The sequence below is a fragment of the Peromyscus leucopus genome, chromosome 12 (genome assembly GCF_004664715.2).
Source record: "Peromyscus leucopus breed LL Stock chromosome 12, UCI_PerLeu_2.1, whole genome shotgun sequence".
In the NCBI taxonomy this organism is placed as follows: Eukaryota; Metazoa; Chordata; class Mammalia; order Rodentia; family Cricetidae; genus Peromyscus; species Peromyscus leucopus.
Genome location: NC_051073.1, coordinates 70538088 through 70564594, shown reverse-complemented (window position 1 = coordinate 70564594; position 26507 = coordinate 70538088).

The window sequence follows — 26507 nt, the reverse complement described above, 5'->3', positions numbered from 1 at the left end:
TCACAAACACACAGAGGGCACTGATGGGGCTTTCTTTGGAGATAGCATCCGCAGGCGCCCTTAATCTACAAAAGGACATTTCACTTTCGGGGGTTGGGCGATAGTCTGGATCTGCTTGTCAAACTCATCTCAGCCCAGAACCAGAATTTTGGCCACATGATGACATTTAAGAGTCACTGTGAGCCATAACCCTTATATCAAAAAAAACCTGGAGAAGGCCAGATGAAGGCTCTGATCTCTGCTGATTCATCAGGCTCTAAACTCTACCTTCCTGTTGGCATTTCCCTCTCAATGTCCCCCAAGGCAGCTTGGGCCCAACAGATATGCTAACTTTATTTTATTCACTCTCTTCCCCAGATCTGCTCCTTTTCCCATGCAAATTTTGACTAATTGTTTATCTAATTAGCAACTGAAACGAGGGCACCAAATCACATTATTCCTTTTGTGTATCTGGCTCATCGCTACTTTTTCTGCTTTCTCACCATCCACATGAAATGACTCTGCAAAGCCTGACACATGTATATCTTCAATGTTCAAATCTTTCCCGCATTTCCAGTCCAGTTACCAGTGGTTGTCATATAGCTATCGCACAACTTCCAGAGAGCCATCTTGCCCTACCTGCTTCTCTTGTACACTGTCTATGGGTTGCTAGAATGATTTTTCAGAAAGATAAAATATTCCTATAATGTTGTTTCTGCATAGGGAACATGTCTTAGTCATTCTTCTATTGCTATGATTAAAACACCATGACAAAGGCAACTTATAAAAGAAAGCATTTAATTCGGGTCCTATGGTTTCAGGGGGTTAGAGTCCAAGACTGTCGTGGTGGGGAGCTTGGTAGCAGGCAGGCAAGGCATGGTGCTGGAGCAGCAGCTGAGAACTTATATCTGGAGACTGTAAACTTTGTGGGTTTTTGAAACCTCAAAGCCTGCCCCTGGTGACAAACCTCCTCCACAAGGCCACACCTCCTAATCCTTCCCAAACAGTTCCACCAACTGGGGGCCAAGTATTCAAATATATGAGCCTATGGAGGCCATTCTCATTCAAACTGCCACAGGATACAAATGGTTTCATTTGGCACTCATGGTCTTCCCCACTGTTGCCTGGATATATTTTATTCACATTCCAGAGTCTGTTCCCTCTGTTCAACCACCCAACAAAATCTTACCTATTCTTCAAGGTGGTTCAAATGTCACATTCTTTGTGACCAACTTCTTGATCCCCAGCCTTGCATTGGAATTCACTCTAATCCCTGTCATGTAGCAACTTCCTTCTAAGTGAAACGTTCCCTCCAGGGGAGAGGGGAGAGGCTACTGATGTATGAACTTCATATATCGGAGATAGCCAAACATGTAAGATCCACAAGTCCCCATCCAGAGGTTATAGAAGCAGAAAGAAATGCTGGAGGTAGAGACTATCTATGGCCAGCCTACCTGCTAGGGAGGAGAGTCTTGGCTCCACTGAGTTGCCTGCAAGTTGTGCAGGGAGCTCTAGGGCTGCAGCTTTAGTGAGCTTCTGGTATTGATTGGGATGGGCTTTCCACTGATGTAGCTGCTCTTGCATCACCCCTACCCCTATACATAACCCCTCACCAATACTCCTGTAGTAATCCCAATAAACTCATCGATTCGCCAAGTCAGACTTTGGCGTAATTGCCACTTTAGTCTGTCTTGGGTTCCTTTTCTGAGATGAATAGTGGGGTGTGTGTGTGTGTGTGTGTGTGTGTGTGTGTGTGTTTTCCGGGGGAAAGTCTCGCACACTCGCACAACTGCCACTCTTGTGCTTCCCAAGCTACTAATTGTTCTTTTAAGAGGTAAATAGAATAATGACACCCATCATCACAAACATCATCATCCCCTGAACCTTTGAATATGTTATTTTACCTAGGAAAGGCTCTGCAGGTGCAATTAGGTTAAGGATCTGCAAATGAGGAAATTACCCTGCACTACCAGGCAGACCCAGTGCAATCACAAGTGTCCTCACAGGAGGGAGGCAGAAGGTCAGAGAGGGGATGCTTTGCCCCTGTTTTTGAAGATGAGGCAAGGTGATAGGAGTCAAGGAAGGTAGGGGGGCCCCAGGAGCTGGGAGAGTTAAGTATGATATGGAGCCTCTAGAAGGATGAAGTCCTGCACCCTCCAGAACAATATGACAGCAGCTTGGTGTTATTTCGAGGTGGATAATAACTTACTTATGCGTCAATAGCACACTGATACGCTCTACTTGTATTTATTTATTTGCCTTTTATTACACTGTTCTTTGAACCATAAACTCCTTGAGAATGGGATCGATTGATCAGACTGATTGCCACACCCACTTGTGTGGGTACCCAGCACAAGCCCATGGAGATTCCTAATATGCCTTTGAATGTAAAGCAAATGTCATACGTGGGGCATTTGAATTGAAATAAAGGCAAACCTTCCATAACTAGATTGAAACGGTAGTGCCCGGGAACCCAGGTCGGCTGAAACACATGTGTGGGCATCATTTCAGCTGGTTGTCTTTCATGGGGCAATGATGCCAGACCCAGGGCAAGCCTCAGCAGTGGTGGGAAATTTATTAAGCAGCTCCTTAAGGTGATGATGCTTTGGGGTTTATGTAGTCAGATGTTTCTCCGATCCTGCCTGGCCCTGAGGTTGGGATGAATCTCTCCCAACCAGTAAACACACAGAGGCTTATATTAACTATAACTGCTTGGCCATTAGCTCAGGCTTACGACTGACTAGCTCTTTCTTACACTTAAATTAACCCATTTCTATTCATCTATGTTTTGCCACGTGTTCTGTGGCTTATCGGTCTGCTGGCATGTTGTTCCTTGGGCGGCAGGCTGGCACCCCTCTGTCTCTCTCTTTTCTTTCTATCTGCTTGGATTTCCACCTGCCTCTAAACTGCCTTGCCAAAGGCCAGTACAGCTTTATTTATCAACCAATCAGAGCCACACATATTCACAGCATACAGAAAGACATCCCACAGCAGGCTTATGCTGTTATTTTACCTCATTGACACTCTGTACTGTTTTTGCTCTTCTTCAGTTTTCCACAGGAATATATGTGAGGACCCTGGTAAAGAGAGCTGAAGCTCTTGGCCTTAGCTGGTCATCTCAGTTATGAGCTACTTTCAGCAAGTCCCCTGTCTCCTGTCAGTTATTTCTTCTCAATGCATTCATTCATCCCCCTCTCCCAACACACACACATTAATTCATCAATTATCAAGAATGTTCTGCAGCTTGTGTAAAGATCCAGAGAAGAAAAAGGCAAAGCATTGGGTGTCAAAGTGTATGCATCAGAGAAAGGAGAGGAGGTAGACAAGGTGGAGCGGTGACTGGGACATTTGATGCTGCTATTACTGTTATGATGATAAAACACCCTGACAAATACAATTAAAGGAGAAAGGGTTGATTCTGGCTCACAGTTTAAGGCTCTAGTCCATCATGGTGGGAAAGTCAAGTGAGTGAGAATTGAAGCAGCTGGTCACACCTATCCACAATCAGGAGGCAGACTAAATGAATACCTGTTGGCGCTCAGTTCCCTTTCTCTGTCTATAATACAGTCCAGGATCTCAGGCAGGGACCTTTACCTCCCTCTGTGGTACTGCCGAGTTCATGTGGATTCACGTGTGTAACATTTCAATCTAGCTCTGAGACATCACTCAAAAGATCATCCAATTTTGATTCAGATACCCACAAAAAAGACCTCCACTTTAAATTCAATGGACGAGTCTTCCCACCACATATACTATACTGTACTATGTTATACTATACTATACTATACTAATATATTATAATACATTATAATATAATAATATAATCATGATAATCCAAAATAAATAGTACATAATTTTAAAAAGGTAATCCTTCAACAGTTGTGCTGTGGGATGGTCTGTATGTCAAATGTGTGTTCTGATTGGTCAATAAATAAAACACTGATTGGCCAGTGGCTAGGCAGGAAGTATAGGCGGGACTAGCAGAGAGGAGAAAAGAAAGAACAGGAAGGCAGAAGGAGTCACTGCCAGGCGCCGCCATGACAAGCATCATGTGAAGACGCTGGTAAGCCTCGACCCATGTGAAAAGGTATAGATTTATGGAAATGGATTAATTTAAGCTATAAGAACAGTTAGCAAGAAGACTGCCATGGCCATACAGTTTGTAAGCAATATAAGTCTCTGTGTTTACTTGGTTGGGTCTGAACTGCTGTGGGACTGGCGGGTGACAAAGATTTGTCCTGACTGTGGGCAAGCAGGAAAACTCTAGCTACACAGTTGTGTCCGGGAGGCCCACCATTCAGATGCTTCTAGATTCTTTAAGTTGATGACACCAACCGTCTGAGAGCTATGCTAAGTTGTGCATTACACAGCTACATATTTTCTTCTTTATCATTTCTGTAACTTGTACCACACAGGCAAGACTGAGGTAACGGTGAGTGCTGTTTGCTTTACACTCAAGGCCCAAGCTTTCACTAAAATGTTACACTCAGTACATAAAGATAGATGGACTGCTAGGGTTCGGGCTCCTGACTCGGCACTGCAGTTTCTCAGTGTGATGGTTTAAATCAGTGGTTCTCAACCTGTGGGCTGTGACCCCCACAAGGGTCATATATCAGATATACTGCATATCAGATATTTATACTATGATTCATAAGAGTAGCAAAATTACAGTTATGACAGAGCAACGCAATAATTTTATGGTTGCGGGTCACCACAGCATGAGGAACTGTATTAAAGCGTGGCAGCATTAGGAAAGGTTGAGAACCACCAGTCTAGATGGACAAACAAAAGTTCACCCCTTTTCAAAAGGAAGTCAGCATCCCTTCTCATTGTCACTTAGTGGGTCCAAATTATTAAACTCTCTTCACCACAAATCATGGCTGCTCTGCTGCTAATTTATTGTGTGATTTGGAAAATTCCCATCCAGTCTCTTCTGATTCCTATTCATCCCTGCCTACCTCCTATGATTATTGTGGAAATGAATGTGATAATAATATAAGGGATGTTGCAAACTAAAAGCTATTTTTATGTGCTGCCCTTTAAGTAATAATAGTGATTCTAATATAATATTTACATGAATAATTATTGCTGTTTTTCCTATTGCCTTCTCACTATTATTAACATGGGAACGTTGTTATTTGCTTCCAAGAATCAGGCAGCTGTCATTTGTCAAGTGATTCAGTTGCCACAAGACACAAAGCAGTCTCCATCAGGATGCACTCAGAGCCCTCTTCCCTAAACAGCACATCTTTCCCTCAGGAACACAGGAACAGATTTTATCTATTGTGAAAGCACTTATTGGGACACAAGGGATGGCCTAGTTCTGAGCCTTCTCCAGGAATGATCTTCTCACTCTCACATAGGTGGAGGATCTGCCTCTGTGCAGTAGGTGACCAGAGCCTACCTGGATCCGCTGTTGGATCCCGTGGTATCCAGTTCCCCCTTTTGATTTCATTGTCTGGTGCACATAGGTATGTCTCCATCCTTCTGACATGGCTGGTCTAAACAGACTTACCTCTCAGACTCTGAGGAAGTAGATTGTGACTTTCAAAAGGACGACTTCTTTTGTTGCTACTTCCTCAAAGTGCTTTTGCTCCTACTTAATTACAAGTCCCAAGTTGGCCTCCTTAATGACCTCCATCTCCCTTGTTGATGAACTACAATCAACAAAGTTTCAATGTTATTTGTAAATGGTGCAGCTTAGCAACGGGGGTTCTCTGTTATCCATGACTAGATATTAGTACAGAAGATGACCTGACCCTGCATTGCTATTTCCAGAATGAACAACTACTACCGTGCTCAATGGACGATTGGTCCTGGGGTAGGCAACTGAACATGGAGATGAGGGTCTCAGCCCTGTTATTCATTGCCCTTGTGACAATTTATTCCTCTTTTCTCTGTAACATGGGCACATACAAATTTCTTTGCAGCAAATGTCATACTTACATGTGTTGGTAACTAGGAAGTACTGTGCAAAGATTAGGTCACAGCAGATGATTTTAGGGCTTGAAACAAGGAGGGGGGTATATATTCATTGTTTTGTATTGGTTGTCCCTCCTGATGGCAGGGAGCGTGTCGGGGGGAGAGGATCGGTGGCAGTGGAGTTGTGAGAACAGTGGGGACAGACTAGTCACTTGAAGTTAGGAGAGCTTGTCCTTGTCAGGCTGTCACTTACTCCGAGTTACGACAACCCAAGCAGTCCCCTTTCCAGGTCTTCCCCAGCCTCTGTCTTATGATGGATAAAGGTTCTGCTACTAAAGCTAGACTAAGCCAAGCCAATTTTAAAACATGCCAGCACCATTAGGCCATACTGAAAGGGTCAAGCAGTACTCATGGCTCACGGCAACAGAAGAGAGCGCTGGATGCTGTGGTGGCGGAAGAATCACGAGCCATGGTTACCTTTTTAGAGCTTAATTAAGAGGAAGGGGAGAGAGAGAGAGAGAGAGAGAGAGAGAGAGAGAGAGAGAGAGAGAGAGAGAGAGAGAGAGAGAGACCCCGCACAGAGGACAGAGGCCCGTGGGAGGGCACGCCCACTGTTTAGGCTGGGACGCCATCGCAGGCTGGTGATGTAATAAGGACATAATCCTTATGCAGATGATTTCTAACATCCCCGCTGTTACAGACTAGAATAAGTTCAATTTATAAAGCTGAAGAAATTAATAGTTACAGGGGGAAATGACATTCTAAAGCCAAGCCACTGTCACTTCGTAGATAAGGGATAGTTTGAGTAGGAAACCAAACTGGTTAACTCATGATAGAGAAGTGTGGTGGCAGGTGCCATACCCTATACCTACTGAAGGGGCAGATGACCATCCGGGAAACCTGGCTGTGAGTTCTGTGCCTAACCCAGGACAAGACTGGGCCTTAACCTCCTTCTCCCAAGCCAAAGGGTGTGTACTCAATGTGTTTTTTTTTTTTTTTTTTGAAGTTGTTCCCACTCCGAGTGTAACTCCTAACAAGCCCTGGGCACAAGGAATCAGGCCGGCCTCCCTGCGTGCTGAGAAGCAAGCGCCTGGTTGGAGCAGATGGAGCGTGTCTATCATGGCGGCTGCACAACCAGTCTGGTCACTTCAGATGTCTCTCCAATTAACACTCATGGAGGCGGCCAACTGCTCAAGCAGCAGAATGTGATGGTGGAGAAGATGGTGGGAAGGCCCGGGCCCGATGCCACACCTATTATCTAAGCCTCCTGCCTGAGTAGGGGAAGAGTAGGAGGGGCCAGCCAGACTTCACAGAATGTGGGAGGTGGGAGGGGGGGCGGGTAAAAATGGGAGGTGAGATGCCTGCTCAGATTTCTTTAGCTGCCGAGTCCTAGAAAGTTAGAGCTGAGAAAACTCATTCAGTAACAGCCCTTACTACACACTTGGATTTCATTTCCTCTTCTTCTTGCCATAGTGCTGGACACAAGGGCGCTGTCACCTCTTGCTCCTTGCCTCCTGAAGGATGTCTCGGCCTCCTATTTTATCTATTTTCCCTCTCAAAATCATGTCCGACAAGAGAGCCAGCGTGAGATGTCTAAAATACAAACATGGTTGGTTATATGATTCCCTGTAGTACTAGTTCCGCATGGTTTTGGGGTGGGGGGAATGTAAACCCTGTAGCCCCAACTTGTTCTCAACTTGTGGGTTGAGACCCCTTTGGATGGGTGGGGTCAAACTACCTTTTGACAGGGATCCCCTAAGACCATGGGAAAACACAGAGGTTTACATTGCAATTCATAACAGGAGCAAAATTACAGTGATAAAATGGCAACAGAAATAATTTTAGGACTGTGGGGTCACCACCGCACGAGGAAGTGTATTAAAGGGTCGCAGCATGCGGAAGGCTGAGAACCACTGCCCTAGCCTAACACACAGGTTCCTGGGGAATCCCACTTCTTGCCCCTTCCATCATCCCACAGTGTCTAGCCACTGGGGGAATCTTTCTGAAATCCCCTCAGTGCTCTCCTTTGCATACCCCTTCCTCTGTGGTCTTCTTCCCCTTTGTCAAAGAAGCTCTTGGACATCCCAGTTTAGATCCCACCTCTCCTGGGCGCCATTCCCAGACTGGCACTCCAAGGTCCGTGCTCCAAGACCTGACCTACCCCTCCCTGCTGGGTAACCGCTATGAGAGTTTTCACCGTCTTCGAAGTTGGTTCCTGTAGACCTCACCTTCTCTGCTTTACCACCCTGAGATTTCAGGGAATGGGGGATTGTTCTGCTGCCAGAAAGCAAGACTTACTTTGACAACAGATTCTTGTTTTGGTTTGGTTTGGTTTTTCGAGACAGGTTTTCTCTGCGTAGCCCTGACTGTCCTGGAACTCACTCCGTTGACTAGGCTGGCCTCGAACTCACAGAGATCCATCTGCCTCTGCCTCCCAAGTGCTGGGATTAAAGGCGTGTGTCACCACCGCAGAGGGACAACAGATGTTTTAGTGAGCTCCAGAATCATTTCCCACTGGGGTGCCCCGCACTTCCTTCAGCTGAGACCTTGGTCAAGGCAAGTCCTGAATATGAACTGCCTGATTGGTGGAGCCCTTTTCTTTAAACCAGCCCGAAGGAGGAAGTGATTCACTGGAGGCCACAGAGAGGGAGGGAGGGTCTAGGATGTTACACCCTTGACTCCCATAGCTGCGCTCCCACACTTTCAGTAGTTTTAGCCAACTCTTTTCCTGTGAGAAAGATCCACTCTTGGACAGGGTAACTGTGCGAATGCAAAGGAAATCTTCAGTTGCTCTGGTGTGCCAATCCCCCAAGCTCGTGGAATTCCTGGGTTTGTGGGTATTGAGAGATGTGCCACATGGAGTGGGCAAAGGGAGAGCAGGGCTGTCTGAATAGGCCGTGAAGTCCAAAGGCTGGCAGCAGTGGACGTTATTTAAGGAAAAACAAATAGGATTATAGATGGCACTCACTACTTCAGGTGGGGATGTTATCTATGGGTCTTTGGGGTCAGGCAATGGCAAACAGACTTCCAGAATCTTCCTGCTTCAAGCACGTAGGAAATCCCCGCCGGTGTTGTTCTTGGGAGGGAAGTCTGGCTATGAGTCGTTTTTCCTGAAAAATCAAAACAGCTCCTCCGAGTGGGCCTGCCTTCCAGGGGCAGCTTGGAGCTGGGCATTCTTCCCTGTGCCTGGGTGTGAGTGTGAAGGTATTGGGAGGAGAGAAGGGTGTCTGAAGGTCACAGTGCTGGGAATCCAAACCTCCAGGCCTTGATTTATAACTCCGGGCCTCCGAGCCCTCCCGTTCAGTCCACAAAAACCCCCAATTTTCTTCTCTGTGAGCCAGGACTCTCCAGAGCTGGGAAATGAGAGCTGAGCCGTGGCTTTTTCTGGGCTTATGTATGGATTCTTCCTTGAGATGATGGCAGAAAGGGAGAGAAATGGTTCTTGAAAGTGTGGGCAGAACACCAGGGTGAGTCAGAAAAAAGTGGCCTGGAACGGGCTGGAGATAATCCAGCCTGATGCTCTCCTTGGCTTCTGTTCCTACCTTTTTCTTTTTACCCTTACCAGGACTTCCAAGGAAAATCTTATAGGGAAACTCAACACACTGAACTTAAAAACAGAACTGCTCCAGGCTACTGTGGATCAAGGTTCTGTCCTGCCTGTCTGAGTTTCCCGTGGAGCCTGTGAACCCCTGTGGATTTCTGGGCTCCGTAGAACACAGACTGGATACCCCTGCTATGATCCAGTGCTGCCACATAGGATACGGGATGAAACTCAGGGGAGTAGTGGGGAACTAGGGGAGGAGCTGGGGTGCCTAGGGACCCCCCAGCTTTTTTCCTCATCCTCCTCTTCTAGTCTGTGTTGGATTCCATGTGGGCCCTATAAAGACTTAGTCTTGCCTCTGATTCAGCACTGAGTAAATCTCATTTTCAGCAAGGGAAAAGGCATTAGAAGTGCTAGGTTCACAGCTCCGGGAAATCAGCAGTCAGATTGCTAGCCCACCTCCCAGGCCTGATGGGGGTGATTCTTCTCTTCAAACTTGGGACCATCATTCCCATTCCACTTTGCCTGAGTCCCTGGCATATATAAGCTCTCCTGGCCTGGGCTCCTGTCTTCTTGTTGATATAAAGTGGGGAGAGAATTCGCTTTTGTTCTTTACTCTAACAGGATCTGACCTGCCTCTGAGCCTGGCCCAGGTATGAGAACATGTACCTACTCCTAGACTCTTGTAATTCAACCTCTGCCTGAATCTCTGTTCACCTGTTCCCAACGATGCTGACCATGCCTGCTCTGCTTATCAGCCAGGACCCAACTGGGACATGCTTGACACAAGCTCCTGTCTCCCCCTTCTGTCTAGACGTGTTTCCCTGACAAGCTTTTCACGTGCACAAGTGTCTGGAGCAGTGGCATGGAGGTAGAAGGGGTTAACTGCACTTGGACGTTTCGGGCTCTCAGGTCTGGGCAGGACGGCTGCTCTAAGCCAGTCCTACAGCCCTCCAACTGCAAGCTCCTGGTCTCTGTCAGAAAAGCATCACTGGACAACGCTTGTCTGATTCAGCAGAGGTCAGATGAGACACATTAGTCTGTTTTCATAGACTGTAGGTGTCTAGCCAAGTCCAGTCATGTCACAGGGATAACTGAATCTTCTCCTTTTCCCTGGATGCTACAAAATCCATATTTTTCCCCTGCCAAACCACCACTTACCAAGAATCCTCCAGGACATCTCAAGCTCTGAGACCTAAACGTCTATAACGTCTATGCCTGGTCATTTTTTTTTAAGTCCCAAGACTACGGCTGTCACCCTGCTGAGGGACAAATTCAGCTCCAGAGAGTCACTCTAATTCAGCACATACAAACCCAAAGAGGATCCTAGTCTACCCTGTTGCATCTAGCTGCTCCCTCAGAAATACAGATGCCCGAATTATATCCCCCAGCAGCTGCCAGAAGTCAGGAGAGGCCAAGGGCTTTTCTTCTGAAAGGGACTAGCATCAAAGCAGCTTAGGCAGGAGTCTGTATTTCCTCCTCCAGGGCAGCCTAGACTGGGAAACCCTTTCAGAGTCTCCTCCCAGCAGTAACTGGTCACAGAAAATGGGCTCAGGCCTCTATGACTAATACAGGCCAGAATCGACTAGCCTATGGGCCTAAATCTCTTAATCTCTTATAACCAAAGGTGCCCGACTTCCCAGAGCTCACACTAGGAGCGCCCCCCCCATGCTTCCACCATGCAAAAAGGAGTATGCTTCGCCAGAAACACCAATTTGAGGTAGAGATCCTAACACTTACATTTCTGCATTAAGGGGGCCCCCGGGGCCAGTATTCCCCATTCTTGAAGCAGATAGAAAAAAGATCACATACACAGCTTCTGAGAGCCTAGAATCCACTCCTGCCTGGTGACTCTTTCTTCTGTGATCCATCCTTACCATAGACCAAGAGGCCGTCCTTCCTGGGACTTACCATAGTTGTCCAAAGAAGACACCAGGAACCACGATCCTTTCTATGAAGCCATGGCTAGCCCCACGGAGCCTCAGCAAGGCTGAGATTAGAGATGGGTGTGGTACTGGTGGGAGAGCTTTCTTATGGGGGACTGTGAAGATGAATCCTGGGTATTGCAGACCCCCACAGAAGTACGCTGGAGTAGGCTAGCTAAGAGTATGTAGGAGAAGGCAAAACCTGCCAGAATCCCTATGCAAGCTGTCACTACTGTTGTTCTGCTGTTGTTACCAGATTATAGAGACACATACACAAACACACACACACACACACACACACACACACACACAGAAAGAGAGAGAGAGAGAGAGAGAGACAGAGAGAGAGACAGAGACACAGAGAGAGACCTCTAAAATCTCACTGGGAGTAAATACTTTAGAGAGTGAGAGGCCTGGTTGGCCTACCCCTCTGGCTCAGCTTAGTCAAGAGCTCAGATCTTACATTGCCATATAAGATCTCACATCCAGTATCCACAAGGATCATGAGCTTAGGCAAGAGTTCTGGACCTTGGGCCATTCACGTTACCTTTCACAACCCAGGCTTCATCTTCAAAACACAGTGTGGACACTTCCCCTAACAGCTAGGATCAGCTAGATGCCAAAGAGCAATTCCCAGAAGCAGCCAGCCCTCAGCGCTTCCTTTCTGAGCCCACTTCTGAAGGTGAGGCCTGAGGAGAAAGCACAGGTTTTAAAGGACGTGGAGTCCTGAGGGAGGCAGCTGCAAAGAGTGACACTCGGCCCTTCCGGCCTTGCTTTCCAGATCACACCTATACGACACATTCTATTCTAGAGCAATGTGCTGGATTTTCAGCAACTAGGACAAGAGGCAGGAAGCCAAGATTCCTCCCCGAGGTGTGCCCTGAAGCTGCTGAGTTAGCTGTTTTACGATTCAGAGTTCCAGATGAGGGAGAAAAAACAATTTCTCCCTGTCTTTCCAACCCAATGTATGCTTACAAAAATTGCTCAGAATGTATAGAGGCATAGATTTTTTTTAAAAGTCTGTTCCGCCTCCGTGATCTCCTTCCAGCCTCACAAGTATTCTACATAGTTGGCAAGACATGGTTATTTTTATCTCACGGCAGAGCAGCCTGGGATCCAGAGAAGTGCCTTGTTTGATGACCCAGGTCACCTGGAAACAGAGGCAGATTCTGGCAGGTTTTGCCTTCTCTTAGCTAGTCTACTCCAGCGTACTTCTGTGGGGGCCTGCAATACCCAGGATTCATCTTCACAGTCCCCCATAAGAAAGCTCTCCCACCAGTACCATGCCCATCTCTAATCTCAACCTTGCTGAGGCACCGTGGGGCTAGCCATGGCTTCATTGAAAGGATCGTGGTTCCTGGTGCCTTCTTTGGATAACTATGGTAAGTCCCAGGAAGGATGGCCTCTTGGTCTATGGTAAGGATGGGTCACAGAAGAAAGGGGTCACAGCACACTTCACCTGGCTCCATCCACTGTTTGTTGCTTTTTCCCTTTCGACGGAAGCTTAACAACTGATAGTGAACTTTGCTGAAATGGTATTGTCTCCAGCGGTTACCATATTTCCTGGCAGCGATCAGACGACTCCATTGTCACGCATGTGCCTTTTAGAGTGGACTGCGGTGACTCTCCCTCCACCCTCCACAGTGGGCAGTGTTTACCCACTGAGGACCCAAGACTCAACTGGCCGAGATGACATATGGTGTGGTTGGTAGTCTCCCTGCACTCCGGGAACAGGTTCAAGAGAGAATTGATGAAGAGGCAATCGAGGAAATCCCACAGAGAAGAGAGTATGGAGTGGAGAGGGTTGGGCTTCCCCGGTAGTTTACCCTATGTGTGTTTCTTCCATTTTTACCTAAGTAGTCCTGGGCTACAGTTAGGAGAGTGGAGGAAAGCCTCTTGGCAGGGACGTTGATTCCTTTGCTTACGCAGCCCAGATGCCACAAGGCAAAACCCATTTGCAAAGCATTTAGCGTTTCATTTTTATAGCCATAATGCACAGATACGGAATAAAAACAGGTGCAGACCAGACGTGGTACCTTTGTGCTCTGCAGTGGGTGGCATTTTCAGGGAGAAATGATAAACAAAGGCTTCAGTTTGGGTTCAGTTGACACAAAGTCAAGGAGTCCAGAAGGGGCCAGTTTCCCGACTCCAGCCCTTCGCACGGCCTGAGAAGGAAGGGCTGCCAACAACAATTCTAGATTTCATTGTAATTATCTCCATCCCTCTCAGCAGAAGACTTGCTGTTCTTTCCTCTTCTATATACCTGTTGCAGCAATACGGATGTGCTACCTTCCATGTGCCTGGCTGGGTTAGTAGCACTGGGAACGCACACAGTCAACTAAGGCTCAGCTGAAATAGATGAGTGTTCAGTTCATTTTGGTAGTGAATCTGGCTATCTAACCCATTTCATCTAGAATCCATAAGGCGCTTCCTTAGGCAGAACTAAGGTGATCGGGAGGAGATGGTTAGACAGAAAGAAAGTAGGGTATTTTCTAAGGCAGAGGAAGCAGTTAAAATAGTGAAAGCGAGTCTCTGAAGTGTCTTGAGAGGTCTGGCAGTTTCTGCACACTGGATGATGCTGGAGCCACAATTCTCCAGCCCTGAGAGAACTAAGGAGCTCTTAGTTGGAGCAGAACACAGGGCAATGGCAGGATGAGTCCAGAGAGGAAGCTGTTGGACTGGAAGACTCCACCCGGGAGGTTCCTATGCCCATTAACAATGTATGAGAGAAGTCGGGTGTCCTGGGATTGAGAATGAGATGTAGCACTTAATCAGCAGTCATTTCTTTGCCAGACCTTGGTTGTCTTCTTTCTAAATTAGCGATGAGCCTATCTTCTGTGTAAATATGAAGAGTATTTGCATAATCTATCAGCTATAAAGTACCATAAAGTTATTATGAGAGAGTATATGTAAAGAACATCTGAATGAGATTCTATAATGTTTTCATTGTGCCTTATTAATTTTCTTTTCTAAAAATAATTCCTGCTACTAATTAATCACTATAGCAATTCTTTTTTTTTTTTTTTTTTTTTTGGTTTTTCGAGACAGGGTTTCTCTGTGTAGCTTTGCGCTTTCCTGAACTCACTTGTAGCCAGCTGGCCTCGAACTCACAGAGATCCGCCTGGCTCTGCCTCCCGAGTGCTGGGATTAAAGGCGTGCGCCACCACCGCCCGGCTTCACTATAGCAATTCTTATTCCTATGCTGGATAATAAAAGAAATCACAGTCATGCTTTCTGGTGGGCTGAATTCTTTACTTAAACAAATCTTGAAATGCTTGTGGCTGAATTTCCCTCCTGGTTCTCAGAGTTTGTGCTACCATAGAGTCACTTGAAAGGAATCCATTGGCTGGCTTAGTCTTTGGGGTAGGATTACAAGTCAAAACAGAGACCCCAAAATACTTTTACCCTGCTACATAAGAATGCAATACAAGCAACCCCAGATTCAGTGACTGTGCCTTCAGAAATTAACGTGACCTTCACTGGACCAAGTAGGTATGCGCTCTGCTGGTACAGACAGATACACACATAAAATGTATATAACATGGTCAGGGACTGGGTTCTAAGTTAGATTATTTTGTGGTGTAGAAAACCCATGAAGAAAAGGGTTATTAATTGTGGATCGGGGTTATCTGGGACACACAACTGGAGAAAGCCAAATCAGAGTCCTGAAGACTTACTAGGTTGCAGGAAGAATTGGAAGACAAGACTCCTCTCCCTGCAGTGGGAAACTTATAAAGCATAGAGCAGAGAGCAAAAGACCTGGAGTTTGATGGAAAAGAGTGATGAAGAAGAGGGTTAGTGCCAGACAGAGTGGGGGAACCGAAGCCCATGAGGTCTGTTTAGTTCTGTAGCCAGTAGTACCTCTGGAGGGGTCAGCAGAGATCAGATCTGCCTGTGGGAGAGATCAAGCAAGCAGTCATAAGCAAATACGCTTACATGAGGTACTTCCCTTTTCTGCTCCACACATGGGCGACTTGGGGAGGAAAGGCTGACTGTAGGCTTCCCAGAACCAGTCCGGACATTCTGCTTTATAAAAATATTCATCCACCCACTCATCCACCCACCCATCCATCCATCCATCCATCCATCCATCCATCCATCCATCCATCTATCCATCCAGTGTGTGTGTGTGTGTGTGTGTGTGTGTGTGTGTGTGTGTGTGTGTGTGTGTGTGTGTGTGTGTACACGGGCACACCTGCCCCCTACACATGTGAAGATCAGAGGATAACCTGTGGGAGTCAGTTCTCCCCTTCCACGATGTGCTTTCTTGGGGGTTGACCTCAGTTTTCAGGATCAAGCTGGGGTGTCAGGCAGGACAGTAAGTGCCTTTCCCACCTAAGCCATCTCCCCCCACCCCTCGTCTTCTTCTGGAAATGGCCCAAACATCTTCTCATTTCCCCATACCAGGTCAATGAAATCCAATCTACCACTGAATTATAACTTCAGCGTCTATTTATGGTACTTGCTCTTTGAGGGCAGAGAACTGCGTCACGTGTGGACACCATCGAGGGCAGTTTAGGTGGGGGAAAGCTAACGTTCAGCTACCAAGCTTACAGGAAGGTGAATCATGCTAAATGACAGGAAATAACTTTTAGCATATTACAGCAGCGAATGTTTTCTAGGAAGTCATTCCACAGTAGTAAGGGATAAAAGCCTTTGTGCCAGACTCCAGAATATAAAGCTGAAAGCCTTTATGAGTTAATGTCCACAGTCATGGCCACGCTGCAGTCTGGTGGATGAGTATGCTTCACTGGCAGATGACCTGGGTTGAGCCCTGTAAGGTGGGGATGGAAACACTGGTCTGTCTTGTTGAGAAGACTTAGAAAGTTAATGTAGGCAAAGCTCTTAGAGCAGTGTCTACCTAAAGAGCATTCACACTATGCAGACACTATTAATTATTACTGTTATTAATTGTTATGATTGCATTTCTCTAGCTCTAGTTGAAGGGAAGAAGCCAAATTTGTTTAAGGGATTACCCTGTGATACTTTTAGGGTTTAAATTAATATTAATACTTTTTCATAAGTTGTCATTTTAGCCACAGGAGATTGAGAAGGAGAATGTGTAAAGTTTGGTGACTTTGCCGAGTCAGGACAGAAGCCTAGGAAGATTGAGGCCCAAATTCTCATGTGGTATAATGAAGTCCCTTGTACTGAGAACATTCTAGATAAGGCTGGTTGATCCAGTTTTCTCTATCTGTTCGGCTCTGCCTGCTGATGGATTATTAATGGAGAGCTAAATCCACATTCTCCTCCTGTTGTGTTTACTCTAACAGATGCAGCCTTCCCAGACTGGCAGTGCTGAAGAGCCTTGTGCCCCGCAGACATGATTCACAGTTAGGTCGTTCTCGATGGAGACAGACAGGAGAAATCAGAAGTGGAAGTAATAGCATCTTACCAGCTGCTTCATGGTCCTCTGGGAAATGGAGCGGTGACTGGAGCTAAAGAAAATCCATCTGACAGGCCTAGTCAGTGAAGACTTCACTCTTACACAGGAGAGGGAATATTAGTCCCAAAGCCTTTCCTGTGTGTGTGTGTGTGTGTGTGTGTGTGTGTGTGTGTGTTCTGTCTATCTATCTATCTATCTATCTATCTATCTATCTATCTATCTATCTATTTTTATTTTTTATCTATCTATCTATCTTCTATCTATCTATCTATTTATCTATCTATCTATCTATCTCTATCATCTATCTATCTATCTATCTATCTATCTGTCATTCATCCATCCATCCATCCATCCATCCATCCATCCATCTATCAATCATAAGAACCACCCTGAGAACCACCTTCTCATTTTGATACTTGACCAGGGCCCAGGGGCTGGTTTAGAACTTGGGAATTTTCTCATTCAGTGTTGCTTTCTCTAATGTGAAAAGAATATCAAGCCGGGTGGTGGTGGCACACACCTTTAATTCCAGCACTCAGGAGGCAGAGGCAAGTGAATCTCTGAGTTCAGGGCCAGCCTGAGCTACAGAGTGAGTTCCAGTACAGCCAGGACTACACAGAGAAACCCTGTCTCCAGAAAACAAAAGAAAAGAAAAGGAAGAATGTCAGCATCAGAAACAAAGTAAATACCCAGCGTGGTAGCACATGCCTGTAGTTTCAACATGTAGGAGACTCAGGCAGGAGGATGCTCAGGTTGAGGTCAGCCTGGACCACACAGCGATGTCTCAAAACAAAACAACAAACACACAAAGTAAATAGCTTTGAAAGTAAAAAGAAAACAATGTGCATCTTTCAGAAGCATAAGCCAGTGATGTGGACTGCTTGTCTTACAGTCATATATTTAGCTCTGTAGAAAGGCTCAAACTACACTTTGTAGTGCACAGTGGTACATTCCTGGAATTTCATACTTCAGAAGGATGTTCAAGCCATCCACTGCTACATGGTGATGTAGACCAGCTTGGGCTCAAAACAAGCAAACAAGCTAACCAGAAAGAGAAAGCCTCGGACAGCAGCCTTCGGCAGATTAAAGGAACTACAGACGTGTCTGCACCTTTAGCGGCCTCTGCACAATCTGTAGTCACCTCTAAGTAGTTAAGTGCTTCAGCGGGGGCTGATGTGTAGGTTAGAGTTAAACATCACTTTGCATTTGACCTCAGACTCTGCCCTACCCCGCCGGGGCTGCTTTGATTCAAATAGGAAGTGCTTCTAGGAACTTCTGACCCTGTGCTCTCCCTGGTAGTAATTTAAACGCTTCATTCTTGGCCTATGTGAGGGACCAATTCTGCTGCAGCAGGGTTCCCAGGGAAGTAGCCGGCTAAACCCATATCCTGCCTTTGTTTTTCGCTTTCTAGGAAAACGCCTTTGAGAGCCGAGGATGTCTATATCACTCCAGCCTCATCTGTTCTCACTCCTGACTAGATGGCGGCTGAGGAACAATGTTCCCTCTGTTGATTGCCATAGCCAACCAACCCTTTATCTTGAGTAATCTTCCATAGCAGGCTTGGCTGGGGGCCCTCATTAATTATGTTCAGAAACGCTTAGACATGCCATTTTTCTATCCATCAAAGCTGGGATTTCTGCATGCACGACATTTCCCACCCTAGATCTGTGTGTAAAACCCTTCCCTCCATGTTTCACTGGTTTCAAAATTTGGTTGCAAGATTCAATAAAGCAGGGGGAACTTAGTTTTGGCTCTTGAGGGACACGGAGTAGGAGAGAGTGAGCTCAAGTTGGACGCAGTAGTAGGATGGGCCCAGAAGAAGTGTTCAGAGAAGTGATGTGACCATGTTGCTCCAGTCTCAACGTTGACCCAGTTGTGATGATGACCCAATAGCAATGCTTATGGTTGTCACCATAGTCTAATATACAAAGTATGTCTCTGCTACCCATGTCCAGCAGGTTCAGGGTCTTAGAAGCCCACAGAGTCCTAGAAATATTCTTCTGAACCATTGATTTAGGTTCCGGTTGAGTTTCTGTGCTGGAAAACTGTAGAAGAGATTGGCCTGGGGTGTTTTGGGGACTCTCGTTCCCCCTTGGAGAGTTCCCTCTGGTGGCTCTGCAACACCTCCAGTATCAGATGTCTCTACTGATCTCTCTTTCCACCCTGGAGTCTTCTTCCTTTTGTTGTGCTTGTCATCTTTATTAAGAGCTTCTCCTTCCTGGCATGCACTTCCAGACAAAAACTTGAGACTTACTGCTGAATTCGCCTTCCGCTTTCCCCTCCCACACAATTTGAGGTCACTCTGCAGCCATGCCGTTTTGTCTCACCCACAGCTTCCCTCTCTGGCCCTGGACCACTTTGGCCAGCCCGCTGACCCCTTGTATTTCCCCAGCTTTCTCCCCTAAACCCCAACAAGCCCTTAGGAAGCTTCTAGAGACAGCTTTCGGAGAGGCACGTCTCTTCAGTGTACTCCTTCTCAGGATCCACTGAGAGTCCCTATGGCTGCCCCTTGTCATGTCTTTTGGGGTACACACTGGGGGACCCACATTTACTGCACCTGCCTCTTGCTGTACTGGTTTTCCCTTTGCTTTTGGGTTAATTGTTCTGCCCCCCCTGGAATTCTCTTCTCATATGACTCTTTTTTTCCCCCGCAGAACTTTCCAGGTTCTTCTTAAGTCCACCTTCATTTATAAAGATGTATTCATTTATTGAATAAATACAAAATACTTATAATATACCCCTAAGGATCATAGCTGGACCCTATTCATTTTTATGGCACTTCCAAAGAGGCCATTCCCTAAGCCCCTTGAAGTAAGTTCATATCTTTCTTTCCTCCTTGCCCTTGCCTCATTTTAGCTTCCAATATCATATTCTTTGTCTTGAAAACACATAGCACAACTCAGTATTAATATTTATACTCATGTGTTTGTTTAAAAATTGCTGCAGCAATAGACAATGAGACAATATCTGTCTTCATAGTTATCTTGCCAATATCTACTATGCACAGGCTTTAAGGAGCCACCAAGCATGAGAAAATGGGTATGCAAAGGCCCTTGACAGTCCCCAGGTTTAAGATTAATGTCTCTGTCCTTTTGGCTTCAAGAGTCTTGTATCTCAGTAAATATATGTATAAGCATCCTTTGTGGTAAACTGTCATCCTTTAGGCCAAGGAGTGTATCTGAATAAAGACCATAACTTATTCATTTCATTAATTGGCCCAACAGTGAATTTTAAGTACATTGTATGTGTCCTAGAAGTGGTGGCAGGCACTGGGTTTGCAGCGACACATGAACACGTCAATTTCTGCATCTGCAAGGCTCAGCATAGCCAGAGATGACAGTAGAAATCCGGGGAAAGGGTGGAATTGAGTGTATGTCAAAGGAAGCTGGATTTCATCCTGGAATATGTTGTGTAAGTCTCTACTGCTGTCTTTTCTGTGGGTCACTTCAGGGACCAAGGTACCACCCACAGAGCATCCCATAGAAACTGCAGGAAAACACAGTCAACCCTCCGTTCTATTTCCCTGAATGCTTGGACACAAACTCTCCCCCAGGCTAACAGATTGCTGCCAGTTTTGGGTTGTTTGACCATGTTCTAGTTTGAGCTAATTTTATATGTAAAATTGCTTAAGAGTGAATATGAAATCTTTGACTGAAGCCCAAATATATAAATACCATTGCATTTCCTTCCTCCCCAATTTTGCAATCATCCAAAAAAACTGTTCATGTTGTGTAGTATAATTAGTTATTTATACACCCTCATGTGGTCCATTGTTCAGAATTAAATTGTCTGGTATAGAGAATTTCTCTTGCAAGGCTTATTCTGTCAGTTTATTGCTTGTTGGAAGCTGTTTGTAAATATGTCCTCATGGAACCCTTAGGGATATGTCTGAACATATCCAGGACTGTGGGGGGAAACAGTTCAGTCTATGTAGGCCTCTGATGTCTGGTACCCTTTGTTTGAAGACCAGACAATTAGAAGGAACACAAAAATAGTCACAGGAAGGTAGAAATGAAAATTATCTTGGTGATCTAGTTACTAGAGTCTAGTGACTCAGTTTTGCCCAAGAGGAAGTCAGTCCCCAGGAAGGGGAAGTGAAAAGGCCTCACACACAGCCTCTTGTGGGTAAGTGGCAGGCAGAACCCTCTTCAGCTGATGCCTCTCTCTACTAAGCCGTCTAGCATAGAGCGTCTAGCACAGAATGCTCCATTCCCCAAGCATTTCTGCACTTAATATTGCTTTCCCCATAACTACACGGTCCCAGAATGCTCTGCTCAGGCCCTCCTGGCTTATGCTTTGTTTCTCTTCTACCTCCTGTCAAAGGGGTTGGCCCCTAGCCGTATTGGTGGATTTCTGGTACCATGTAACACTTCAGCCTTCTTTCCTGTGACGTTGAAGTCAGGGGCAAGATGCTTCCAAACTTTCATATACAATGAAACCTGTTTTTGAGTGAGGATCTGGGGAGCTCTGCTTCAAGGGGGACACAACCTTTGTACTTCAGGACAGTTTCTCCTCGTGAATGTGCCATGGACACGTAGACAGGACGAGTGCTGTTGCTGTGGGGTAGTTTCTGTAAATGCCACTAGGTCCCCTGGTTGATGGCGCCGTTTGAGCCTTGTTGGTCTGTCGTTCATAAATTTCATTGTGTAGAGTTTGTCACATTAGCTTTGATTGTTACCAAGTCTGTGTGTGTGTGTGTGTGTGTGTGTGTGTGTGTGTGTGTAAATATGTATGAGTGCAAGATCCCAATTCCTAAATGAAAATGGGATGGGACTTCTGGCCAGACAGGTCAGCTGGGGATGGGAGACCAAATGACTGAAGGAATCCAGAAGTCCTCCTCCCACACATGTGTGGGCATCGGCATCCAAACCCACTGCCAAGGTCCTCCTGGAGTTAGACCCGATCCCATGCTTAGAAATACCATGCAAGGTAGCCAACACTGTAGCGCTCCAAACACATTTTCTCCCTATGTTTTTATTCATAAAATGCCCCCAGATTTTTTCTACAGTGACAGATATTAATAAAGTGTATTAGATTTTAAATATTTACTACTTCTATGTCTTTATTTTAAATTATTAAATAGTAATCATACAGAAAGGCTCTAACAGATGTCATGTATTTATCATCAGGAAGAGCAGATGCTCACCGTTTCCCTTATTTGCCCCAGATCTCCGTTTTCCTGAAGGAAATCAAGGATAACACATGTAGTTAAAGCCCCCACTCTCCATTTCTTCATCCTCCCGTTTGCACTCCCCAACGTCCACACAGGAGACAATACCCCTGACTATGATGATGTCATCCCTAGGAATGGTTTTGTATTTTTGTTCCAACCTGCTGTACCCATAAGCAACTTTTTCGTGGTGCTCACTGGCTTTTGTAATCAGAGGAGAAATAAAGGGGCACATCTGCCCTGTTCTGAACCCTCGGATTTGCTGTGATCTCTCTTCTGTCTACCTGGATCTTGCTCTAAGCTTGGTTTTTATCTTCCTTCCCTGATGATCTATCTACCCAGTTAGATAAAAATCCTAGCTAAAATCTGTCTGTCTTTGTTAGAAATCGGTTGGACCCTGCTCCTATGATTCAGCACTTCATAAGCTGCCAACCTTGGGTATTTCCAATGCCAACTCATATGCCCTGGCCCCTGGTTGGAAGAGTCTACCAGGCCTGGATTGGATCTGTGAGGGGTTGGAGTTTTCCTTGTTGGTCTGAACTATTTGGTTCAGTGTACCCACAGTAAGGGAGAAAGTTGATTTCCCATCCTGCCTTACCTATTCTGCTTGGATTCTTCCCACCTTTGGAAGCCAACCCTTTGAAAGAAGAAAGCACATGGTCAGAGACACCTGGAACCAGAAGGGCAGGGCAGAGAAGTACAGTGAAGATGAATGACAGGATCCAACATTCTTTAGTTATATAATCAGTTATATAATCGAGACGGTGAGATCTAAAATAGAACACAACACATCAACACGTTCAAAATTTCTTCTACGAAATACTATCTGAGGGGCTGGGGATTTAGCTCAGTGGTAGAGCGCTTGCCTAGCAAGCACAAGGCCCTGGGTTCAGTCCTCAGCTCTGGAAAATTTAAAAAAAAAAAAAAAGAATACTATCTGAAGGTTTATATAGCACCTACTATGTGTCAAGTGTGCTGTGCTAAGTTTTTTTTTTTTTTTTTTTTTTTTTTTTTGTCGTTGTTCATCTCTGTTCTTGGAGTCCAGACTGGCCTCAAACTTGCTAGGAAGTAGAGGATGACCTCGCGCCCCTGTCTCCATTTCCCAAACGCTAGGATTACAGGCCTGCACAATAACGCCTAGCGTTTTCATTCTAAAACAGGATATAGTCCTTTTTATATTTCATAGATGGGAAACAGAGGCACACAGGAGCAATGTACTGCAAGGAAGAACATGGAGTTCAGAGTGAGATGAGCCTGGGCACACTCTGGCTCAACGGCTTGCTGTTTGAACTGTCCAGGACCAGTTTCTCATGCTCCCAGGGCCTGGCATAAAGTAGCTGCTCGGCAATAATGGCTGCTGCTATTACGGAAGATCTGGCTTCCTGCTAACAGCTAAAAGCATGTATACAGTAGAACTGGATTCAAATTTGGGCCTGTTTCTATCAGAGCTCCCCTATTTTTGCAAAACGAGTTCCCTTTTGAAGTGGCATGGTTTACGGGAAGAGCACTAACTCCAAAATTCAAAGTCTCAGGTCCTCTTTTCAACCACTACTGAGCTGGGTGGCCTTGGCCACATCGTTTTTTTTTTTTTTCTCTCCTTTTTCTTTGTTTCCTCTTATTGCAGGAAGAGGATGAATCCCATAACTTCTTGGTGCTGTTCCTTCCACTGTGGGAATTCTGTGCCTCTGTTGGAGAAGCCCAGGACCAAACTGCCTCCCCCAGGCAAGGAAGAAAGTGAGGCCATGGACAGTTTAAAAAGATTGGACCAGGACTGTGGGCAAAGCTTCTTCAGTCGCTTGTAATCCGGAGTGGCTGAAACCAGTTGGATCTCTTTTGTATTTTCTAACTTGAGCTGGGACAGCATCCAGTTCCAGAGGGCTTTAGAAAACAATAAAACTACTTGCCTAAGTTGGTAGCTTTCTCCAGCGTGTTCCATCTCCCTTTCTCTTCCTCCCTTTCATTTTTATTTTTTAATCAAAGAAGGACTGAACTTAGAAATGGTTAATTAAGGCCTGAGGGATGAAGGGGCATGGGAGGGATTGTCTTTCAGCTATAAGTTTCACATTCTGTTTTTCTCTAGCATGCTTTCTGATTCTGTTTTATTGTTTTGAAGAGGTACGCATACACACAGTGTATGGTGTGGATGGGAAGATTCGAATGGTTCTATGATACATTCTGCACTCCCTTTTAGTCAATTTTAAATTGTTCCTAGGGCTACCTACTTTCTGGACCATTTCAACTGTCCTGTAAGCCGTGGGACCTGGAAGTTTTCATTAGCTCAAGTCATATGCTCAGGAGTATGTAAGCAATGGAGATCCCCATTTCCACATGTCATGGAGCTCACAGGCCAGTGTAAAAGACGGCACGTGAAAGTACACATCAAGGTACTGTGGAGTAGCAGGAGTCCACTGTGGTCCTTGTCACATCAGCTCTGGTCTCAGAGAAGCCCTCCGCCAGCCCACGTCCATATTCAATACAGGCAGCTGTTCAGCTTGTCCACGAGGCTGCGCTCAGAATATTGCCTCCTTCTCCTCAGTGGGACCCATGGGCCCTCCTGGCTTGCCGTGGTCTCCCTGGAGCACTTGACCTCCAGATCTCCCCTCTTCAGTCTGCTGTCTTTACTTCTGTTCCTTCTCTGATTGGGCTGTGTTCTCTCGAGACCGGCAATCCTGCAGTGTGGAGAATCCACACCCTTTCCATTCCCAGGTGGATTCGACTTTTTTTTTTTAAACTGGGAATTGTTGTCATCGCTCAGAGTCCAGATCTTGACAATTCCTCCAGGATGCATTGTGTTCTCGCTACCATGACAGCATTTCTTCCCAAGCCCTGATCCCACCTACAGGCATCTGCTTGTGCTTCTCGATGCTTTATGACACTTGATGTTTTGTGCAATCAATGTGAGCACCAGTTTTCCCTGGCATTAGATATTTGTGTATTCACAACAGGTCCTTACTTATCATCCCCTGGAAGGCATGGGCATTGTTTACCTCTCTACATCAAGAATGATCACACATAGTTGATACATAATATTTACCAAATCAGTGCACCAGCAACAAAGTTAATATTGTAGTTTGTGAGCTGTCTTACAGAGCCCCACAAGTTTTTCATATATAGTATTCAAATTTAGTCTTGGGAGAATTCCATTCTAAAAATGAGGGGAAAAAAACATACAGTGCTATTTAGTGAGTGTGGACTCTCTGATAGGCATTATTCTAGGAAGTCCCTATATATATGTTTCATCTTTATTCTACTGAACACTTAACTATGTGCCAGGCATATCTTTTAGCCCTTTACATTTACTCATTTCGTCCACATAATTATAAAGTATGTACTATTGTTATCCTCTTATACTTGATGAAATTGAGACACACGGAACCTTAAAAATGCATCCAAGTCAGAAAATAGAATTGAGATTCTCAATTAGGTAGTTTGGTTGAAGAGACTTTCTGAGCACTGTGTTCCTTACTGAGTCAGACCTGCAGCAATGCGTCTAGAAGCTGTGATTATGTCCATTTTCATGGAGAACAAAACAGGCAGATTAAATAATGCGGACTACAGAGCAGAGCGGATCCTTGGCTGATACGTGAAGGCTCAAATTCATCTCTTTTCAGAGAAATGCGGCAATGGCCAGTTTAGGTACATACAATATTGCACCGTCACGTGTGAGTTTATGACTGTATTTCTTCATTTACCATGTTCAAAGGATTGGGCTGAACCCAGTGAATGTTGGGGAGGGTGGGGACTCACAAAGCCTAAGATACAGAACTGCCTTCAGAGAAGCAAATGACAAGGAATTAAAATAATCTCTACCCCCAATTTCTGTTTCTTTCAGCATGCTACTCAGTGCTGCGTCTTTTATCCATTGGCACGGATAGAGATCCGGAGTGGCAGGAAAGGCCGGTCGGGAGGAGGTTGGGTCCAAAATGGTCAGGCAAAGGTGAGGGAGGTGGTACTGGTAGGTCCGGATGATGAGATGGCTTTTTGTTTAACGTCAGACATACCGGCTGAGTTTAGCGATTTTTGCCTAGAGACAACAATAGTTCTCTGAGCCCAGTATGGACAAAAATGGGAGATGGGGATATGGGAGACTTTCAGGGCGAGGCCTGGGGCCAGAGAGCCAATACCCGGGTTACTTACGGCCATTGTTTCTCTGTAACTGAGTGGGCTGACGCTTTGACCTAAGAAAGAGATGTGTTGACTTCATCTCAGGATCCAGGCAGGCCTGTTTTTGGCTCTCTCCATAGACACTCATCGTCAGATGACCATGAGCCAGTCAGCTCCTCCCTCCAAGACTCCATTTCTGCAAGGACTCCGTCAAATGGGAACAGGACTTGATGGTGCTTATGCAGCCTGGAAGGGGTCATCATGGTCAGGAAAAGTCTTGGCTAACTGAGTATGAACCCAAGGTGGGTGGTGTTAAGATGCTGACGGGGAAGAAAGTCTGTGTTTTGCTCTCCCCTCCTCACTCCCCAGAGTTCCTCATATGGATTTGTGCTGACAGAGCCATATCGGACTAACTCACACATGACACACCGGAAAATGGACACTTTCCAGCAATATTTGTTCCCAGATCTGCTAACTGCC